The sequence below is a fragment of the Schistosoma mansoni genome, chromosome 1 (assembly GCF_000237925.1).
Source record: "Schistosoma mansoni strain Puerto Rico chromosome 1, complete genome".
NCBI lineage: Eukaryota > Metazoa > Platyhelminthes > Trematoda > Strigeidida > Schistosomatidae > Schistosoma > Schistosoma mansoni.
Window position 1 is genome coordinate 22,622,981 of NC_031495.1, and position 8,649 is coordinate 22,631,629.

The 8,649-nt window shown below is 29.3% G+C and overlaps 1 non-coding gene across 1 annotated transcript; it reads right to left on the minus strand.

Moving 5' to 3' along the window:
* Positions 1-5,064: 5,064 nt before the first annotated feature.
* On the minus strand, positions 5,065-5,136 carry Smp_tRNA_00040_Pseudo_TTG.1.1. Its single transcript has one exon. It is a non-coding gene (tRNA).
* Between the last annotated feature and the right edge of the window lie 3,513 nt (positions 5,137-8,649).

Genomic DNA, 8,649 nt, shown 5'->3' on the forward strand with positions numbered 1-8,649 from the left:
ATATGAAAAACAATTTTCATCATTTTAATTTATGTGTTATTTCATCTCCTCCTTATTTTTTCTAAATTTATTGATTTTAAACTATCAATCTGTTTATCTTATTCTGTGTACATTTTTGTACGTCTATTTATTTATTTATTTATTCCCTTGTCGATTCATCCATCTTCTTTGATCATTCAGATACTTATTTATTGCTATTAGAATTGGATGACAACTAGGATGGTAGAGAAACCAAAAAAAATATTCTCCTTCCTCTTATATCATATCAAATGGTAATGATTACTGGTGATATTGTTTTTTTTTTTGATTTATTACTTGGAATGAATGGATATATATTTATTTATTTATGTTTGTTTATGTTTAACTATATGTAAATAAGTATAATTGAAAAACGGGATTTAATAAAGATTTATACTTTAGTAACTACTTACCTATACTATAAAAAAATAAAAAAAATAAAAACAAAAAAAATTAAAAAATAAAAAATAGGGGGGGGAACTCATTTGAATCAAATAAATTTCTAACTAACGAGATAAAATCACAAATAATCGAACGAAGGAGGGAAAACACAAAGAAAGAAACAAACAAACAAAATTCGATGTATATGTGTGTTTATTTTTATTGTTTCATTGAAGAAAAAAAAAGAAGTATTTCTATCATCAAAGAAAGAAACAAGATTGAGAGCAATGGTAACCATCTTGATAAATTAAGGTTATCATTATGATGATTATAGATAAGACTATATAAATGTCAATGAATCTGTCGAGTTTATAATTTGATTATTAGAGGTAACGAAATGAGAAAGAAAAATATATTCAATGCTTCCAGGTCTTCAATAGTGTTCTAACTTAGGTCGACTCATGAAGTCAACTATTAAAATATAATTAGAAACAGTAGTTTAGCATACTTTAGTTAGTGAAGTTTAGGTAGGAAGTTTGAAATAGAAATCGAAAACTATACTGAGAACCTTGTTGTTCTTACTATTTTTTAATTTATCATAGAATCCAGTTGTACGAAAATTAAGATAAAAGTCTTCTCATCTTTAAAAAGTATTTAAAAGACATAGTATGCAAACACTTAAATTGGATAAAATTGACTACTTGTCTTCATTGTTCTCTATGAGAACACGACTATATCTTCGTTATATTTTTGAAAACACATTAAGTCATCGGTATATTCAAATCACATCAATGTGATAGTGTAGACTGTATTCTGAAATATATTGTACTGATAAAATAATACGCTAATAGGTGACCGATATGTGTAAATTGTTATCATTACATACTGTGTTACATATTATTATTTCACTAAACCGATCATAATTTTTCATTAACAAAACTGTCATACAATCGATGCTGCACAACATTTTTGTTCATTCATGTCCACTGAAATTGATTTTATGAGCTATAAGACTAATTTCATAGAATGTTTCGTGAATTTAAGATATGATACAAAAATAACTGGTTATTTTTATGGGAATCTTTTGTACATATTGTTTGTTCTTTCTTCTATTAAAAGAAGAATTGTCTTGTCAATCTGACTATTTCCAACAAAACTTAGGATAATCGAATATTTCATTTTAAGAAATTACATAATGATCCTCTGGTTTATCTGAAAAGAAACCCATATCCTCATCTACATATTTAAGGATGTATACTAAGATAATTGTAAGTGTTAATGATACGTTTACAAAAAATTGTAGAACTCTTTGACTATAAAGAATTTTTAATGAAGTTTCATGTATTATAGTTGAGAACCTATCAACTGGATATAATTACATCTTAGTATCATTGTTCACATTGATACTCAAATCTAAGTGTACAGTATTTTAAATAAAATAGTTTAATCTAATAGACTGAATTTCAATAGCAAAAATGGTGCAGACTCTTTATTATTAAGTCCTATATTTTTATGTACAACCATCAATAAATGTTTCAAGGACATTAATACCTGAGTAAGAAGAGATGATTGAGGTCTTTTGAAACATGTTAACATAATGTTAACATTTAATTTGTAAGTGTTTATTTCTTCACGTTATTGACATTAACGATTGTATTTGATCAACCTCATTTCGTTATATGAACATCTTGAGCTGACTGCCTCGATATTACGATATAGTCAGAAGTTTTAATAAATTTGGATATAATACTTACATCTCAAAGAGAATAGTACTGAATCCATGTCTTAGTGTCAAAATTACATTGGAATGCAGGTAAATACAACTGATGAATCTCCAATAGGACAAAATGTGGGTCCTTAATCCCATTGTAAGCCACTATCCAATCTTATTAAATCATATTTGAATATCTGGTCGGAAGCTACAAGTTTATGTTTCTCATCTTCTGAACTTACTCTCAGAATAATTTGAAAATCCGTTGACTAGATTGATTTCAATTTAGCAACTAACATTTTGCTTTTCTCTTCTTACCTTTTAGCTTTACTCAAGTAGATTAACTTTACAATCCGATTACCCACTTTTCATTTGAATTGTGTCAACAGGTGAAAATTATTGATTAACTCCAGGTGAAAACTAGGATATATGTTGAGTGTGAAATAATGCTAATAATAATAATAACTATAACTTGACTAACTAACTGACGACAAAAGCAGTGACAAGTGAGAAAATAAAACAAAGAAACAACTTTCCTTCCTCAAGTGTTATTTATAAATCGTTAGTTTTATATGTAGTTTTATTCCATTTGTCTGTATTTGTTAACCTAGCTCATCTCTTTACTCCATCACTACTCCCTTTAGATCTGTCATCTGTTCGTTAAATCAGATTTATGCTGTATGCCAAGTCTGAACATAACATAAAAGAGAGTGGAATATATATATATATATATACAAGTTGTGAGGCACGAACAAGTATGCATAGATGTGAATAGTTTTGTGCGTTACTACTCAGTTCCGTTATTATTGTTCTGAAAATGTGATGAATTTTTAGATTAATATTCAGTGTGACCATAAATTTCAGTGGATATTTATACACAGATTTAACAAGAGGGAAATTTTCCGCTAGTTTGTAGTTTTTTCCTAACTGTTTTCAAACAGTACGTAATTCACACTATACTGAAAGAAAAGATAAATGTTGATTGAGGTTATTCACAATCGTCTATCGTGAACATGTTCAGTGAAGCGCACCTCGATGGAAAGCACAAATAAAGTAGAGCTTAGGGCTCAAATTGAAATATTTTATGAAAATTACTCTAACAAGCATCATCTACCCCAAGAAATAGAGAAGCGAAACAAAATCCTTGGTACAATGCACTTACTGAAGGTTGTGAATAACGTCATTAAAATTGAAACGATAGGAAGCGACTTAACACATGTGGTAAACAATTTTCTCATCGCCCTACAAATGTGTACGGCCTTACCAGAACTCATTATAATGCGAATAAATGTTTGCATTCAGGAAAAGATGATAGTCATTATAAATGCATTTATTATGGTGAAATGAACAATAGTACTTATTTTTCCGTTAATTAGCAAATCTCCAATAAAAACATTTATATGCTATATGTGGTGATCATAGTGATAGCAAGAACTAAACGATTTTAGGTAATTGGGTACAGTGGATGGGAAAACATAATTCTTTTCATACGTGTTGAGAATCAACATGAAAGGATTTCTATACTTCAAAGGAGACTAAATTTTAGTGAAGGATTTGAACACACGTCACACAGTGTTACGGTTAAAGACGTTATAATGAAAAAAAACAAAATCTACACATGAATCAGTTTCACCTCAGATGTAGCAGTTTTATTCCCATTTCACTAACTACATTTTACCCCTATATTTATGATAATGCTTACAACAAGGATCGACTAACTCAGTTTTAAATACTGATTATGAGAGAATTCAAACTCCTACGAATGATACGATTTATTGACATGTTTATATTTCGATAATTGCCAGTTAGAACATTACGTTGTAGTTTGAATGTGCCTTTTCTAAACTACTTAGCATAAACACTCTTTTATACTTCGTTTGATAAATTTTATTGCTTCAGTAGATATTTCAATGACATTTTAAATCAGTCGTAAAGTGAAAAGAGGAGAGGAAAATTTCCTTTCAATTACTTTTTTATCACGTCTGTTAGGTAGTGTGTTTATTGAACAAGAACAGTGAAAAATGCTAGCCAGATAGTGCTATGTTAATATGTATGTATGTATGTATGTATGTATGTATGTGGTATGTTAATAGTACCAATCCAACTATTGATGAACATATTTTATAATGCTTAACAAACAATTAGATGTGGTGATAAATATTCAACGATATTAATTGATAAATGGAGGAATTGGAATATACAATTTAAAGATTGATGGTAGCAGAGTTGACAAAATGTTTGATAATAAGTCCAATATAAATGACAGTTATATACGTGGCTAATATATTTCACTATATATATTTATTAGAAAAGAGCCATAGTAAAAAACTAACTGAAAAGAAATATTCCTTCATTCTATTTGTCTTTTCACTGAATGTTTGAATAGGATTTTATCCCTAACTATAAAACGTACCTTTTCACGATGTCAGTACTTTACTATTTGAGAAGCTTTTACAAACAGTTTGCCAAACTTTTCAAGCTTATTCACTAAACTTGTAAAGATGAGGAATATTCTATTTAATGCAAAGTAGAATAAAACATATACGAGATATTTTGTATTATAAAAAACATGATATTTGTATGTTTTCTTGAATCGATCTCCTGAATTGTTATGATAAATGCGGTCTAATGATAAGCATTCATGAATCTGGATTATTCCCTGTCATATCATTTCCCCTATGTAACGCTGTAATATCTCTATCAAACAAAGTTAATATTTTATCAGCTGTTTTGAAATCATCTTCACAATACTAAATTTTTTTTCAGTTCGGTTAGTTTCTCTATTTAAACACAGTATAGTGACTGTAGTAGATATATTGTGAAATTCGGAATTCTTTTTGGCTATTTTATGAATTATAAGCAAAGATGGATAGTGGCTAGCAGTGGAATCCACGACGCGCGTTTCGTCCTATTTGGGACTCATCAGCTGGGTGTACCTGCATCTCAGAGTTGATGTTCACTCTGGGACTTGAACCCAGTACCTTTCGCTTCAAACGCCATCGCGTTATCCACTCAGCTACTGAATCCTGATAGCCACTTATGAATTTCTTGTAACTAAATAGTCTTCGTTATACTTTCTCAACCTTCTAAATTTAAGAAGATGCATCATTTTGAAGTATGTGAGTATGGACAGCTGCCGCATGATTATTATTATCCGATTAGGATTTTATATCGGTGACTGGCAAGTTTAGAGATAGATATATTGACGAGTTAAATAAATTTGTTTAATCTACTTTTATCAGAAGGGGTTTTGTGGAGATTTAAGTATTTGCATAGTTGAAATCATGAGTCAATTGAAACTAGACCACTATGGAAAACCTGGAAGCACTGGACGGCCATTTCGTCCTAATGTGGGGCTCCTCAGCAGTGTGCATCCACGATCCTGCCTCGCGAAATTCTACTTTTACTTTTAAGTATTTTGAGAAAGATAAAAACTTTTCACTTATAATAAACAATGAAAAACAGTTTATTCTAAAAAATAAAATTTTTCATATTTAAACTTCAAATAACATAGTAACTTTTGAATGACTCATTCATGAGAATTAAATCCGGGAAAAAGAAAAAATATTAGATTAATGTTCAACTATAAATCAGTTTTATACATGTAACTTGTTATGTGACTAGAATAGGGGATAAATTTAAAGATTTACAAACTGAATAATCATTAAATAAAACACAAAAGAATAAAGGAAAGGATTAAAATACAAAAACAAAATAGAATCTATATGATACAAAACTATTGGATAAATTTATTCAATCATAATAAGTGAATTGCTTCGATAAGTGTTGATAATCTCTGATAGTATGTATATATTCACAAAAAAAGTAGAGATTATTGTATAAAAATGAAGTGATTTATATGACCTAATTATACAGAATACAAAACATGTAATTCGTTATCATCATTGTTACCATTGTTAAAACTGTTATCTTGAGTATATTTGTATAAGAGATTAACAAAGATTATTCATCAGTAGTCATAGTATAAACTAACAACTAAACAATCAAGAGAAAATGACAGGAAATTAGTTTTGTCTTTTGTTTTGTTATACTCTTTTGTAATCAAAAATCAGTTGTCTACATCTTGAAGAAAAGAAATAAATTCAACTGAATCATTCAAGTCTTTTCTTTATACTTAGTGAATAACATGAGATGATTGAAATTTTAAAAATAAATGTTAAAGGGAAGTAAAAAAACAAACTTTATGAGCGTGTTTATGTGATTTATGTGACTGTGAATTATCATATTCCCACACTTTCCGTTTTTAATCTGTTAAGTATTGAAAATAGAATATGCTCTATGCATTAGTCTATTGGAGATTACTTAAGTAATTTGTAAATGAAATATAATATACATTTATCATAAACTTATTCATTTAACACTGAAAGATTGAATGTAAGCTGGATAGATTACATGTGACCTACAAACTAACTTTTTATAATTATAATCTCCACCTGAATGCTTCACATTAACAGGAACTTAACTATTGTGAAATTATTCGTTCAAATTTAGATGAGAATTCGGTGATACTATAATTTATGGACGACCTTTGAGCGACACTAGAGTGACCTCGGGAGTGTCCACATTATAACTAGGACCAAATGAGGGTTATAAACCTGTGTGAGGAGTTCGAATTCAGTTCACAGTTGATGGTTAAAGTTAGGAATTATACTTAGGGTTTTCATCACGGATTGACATCAGCTATAATGCCAAAACCCTATTTATCCAAATGGATGAGTTGATTTCGCGCCAAAATCCGAGACCTATTATCCTATACCTGATTGGTTCATCCATAAATTAAGAATTCTTATAGTTTCAACTCGAATATTTTAAATTATCAGTTGTTTTGCAACTGATTGCTGTGTATTGTTGTTTTAGACCTTTTTCACAGATATCGATAGTTTGTCTTGATTAGAAAATAGAATATAATAAATTTAATACTAAATTCATTGAATGATTCGGTGTTTAAGGTTCGTGGAGAGTAGTAAATGCAAATAAATGTTTAGATTAAATAACTGCATTAAAATTTATTCTTACTACTTTAATTGCTCAGAAAACGAATGATAATGTTTATCATCTAAAGTTGAATTTATTTATTATCAACACTTAAAATAATTTAGATAAATCTTCAAACTTATAAGATTCATGAGATTCGATTAGCAGTGAGTACTAAAAAAGCATGACATCGATGACTATTCAGTCTTACAGGAGTTCAGCTGCGTCCTAAATAGGTTAGAGGTAACATATCTGGCTGTGGTATTGAGCGGCTCTGATTGAAACGTAAAGAGGTGTACCAATCTTCTTGAAATAACAGAAAAGCAAGAGAAATATGAGCTCTAAACAGCATGAAACATATCCAGGGTCTTTTTTATTCTGAAAGTAATCACTTTATTTGATAATTGATACCTGACTGTAGTAAGTAATTGGATACGAATCTAACTTGCAAACATACAAAGTATATGAGGGACAGAATGATTTTCAAAAGATTCGTTGACAATCATTTTTTATCCCCTTTTCCTCTGTGACACCTATCATCTTGTAAAATATTTATTACGTTAACCTCGTCGTTATCTCTTTTAGTTTCTCAAAACAACATACCTTGTAAAAAAATATATCTACCATTTTAGTGGTTCCGCTTGGATTTATCAATAATTATCTTAATATCTCACAAGTTTTATAAAGGCACTAGAGTAGATTAGACCATTAGCAAGAAAATCTAAAATACAAAACGTTATAGTAATATTTGCAGAGTTGAAGAGTGGGTATCCTGGACGTTTGAATGAGCAAACTATTCTTCACCCAAAGTCATCTAACATATTTACTGAAAATATTATTACGGTTGTATTAGCATTAAACACTAAACAGTTCTGAGTGGAAAGACTAATTTTAAGGTTTTCTTTTATGTATGCTTAAGAAGTACTGTATATACTCATCGTAAAACTACCTGACCAAATAATACTTATTTGCATACTTGTGACTAGCTGTGAGATGAAAAAACCATGATTTGTCGGAGGAAATCAAACAGAAATGAAGTTAGCTATCCCTTGATGATAAAATATGAGAACTACATAGTATCATGAATTACTTGAAGTTAAAAAGCGTTAACCATTGACCGACCGTCCCTTGATAGTATCTTGATCACTACGAGACTTATGTTTTTCCTATAAAATTGTATATGGATTATCGACTAAACAGTTTTCCTGTAGGAAAGATGTTAACTAATATAAGAACATCTGCAAATATGTTCCAGTCAAAAGTCATGATAAATAGGTACGTTTTTAATACCTTTACATGAAATAAGAGATATCGATTTCTACTTTATAAAAACTCACACGTTGAAAGGTCAATTTTCACTGCAGTTAAATAGTAATTAGAAATGATGAATATTAGGAGATATCAGATAGTTATTTTATAAAAAGAAACTGGACTATACAATTGAATTCATAATCATGAGGTTAAATAATACGTATAATGAAGTCGAAAATCGGTTCCACTAAAGCGAGCATCTAACAATAATGATAATAGCAATTAAGAGAATC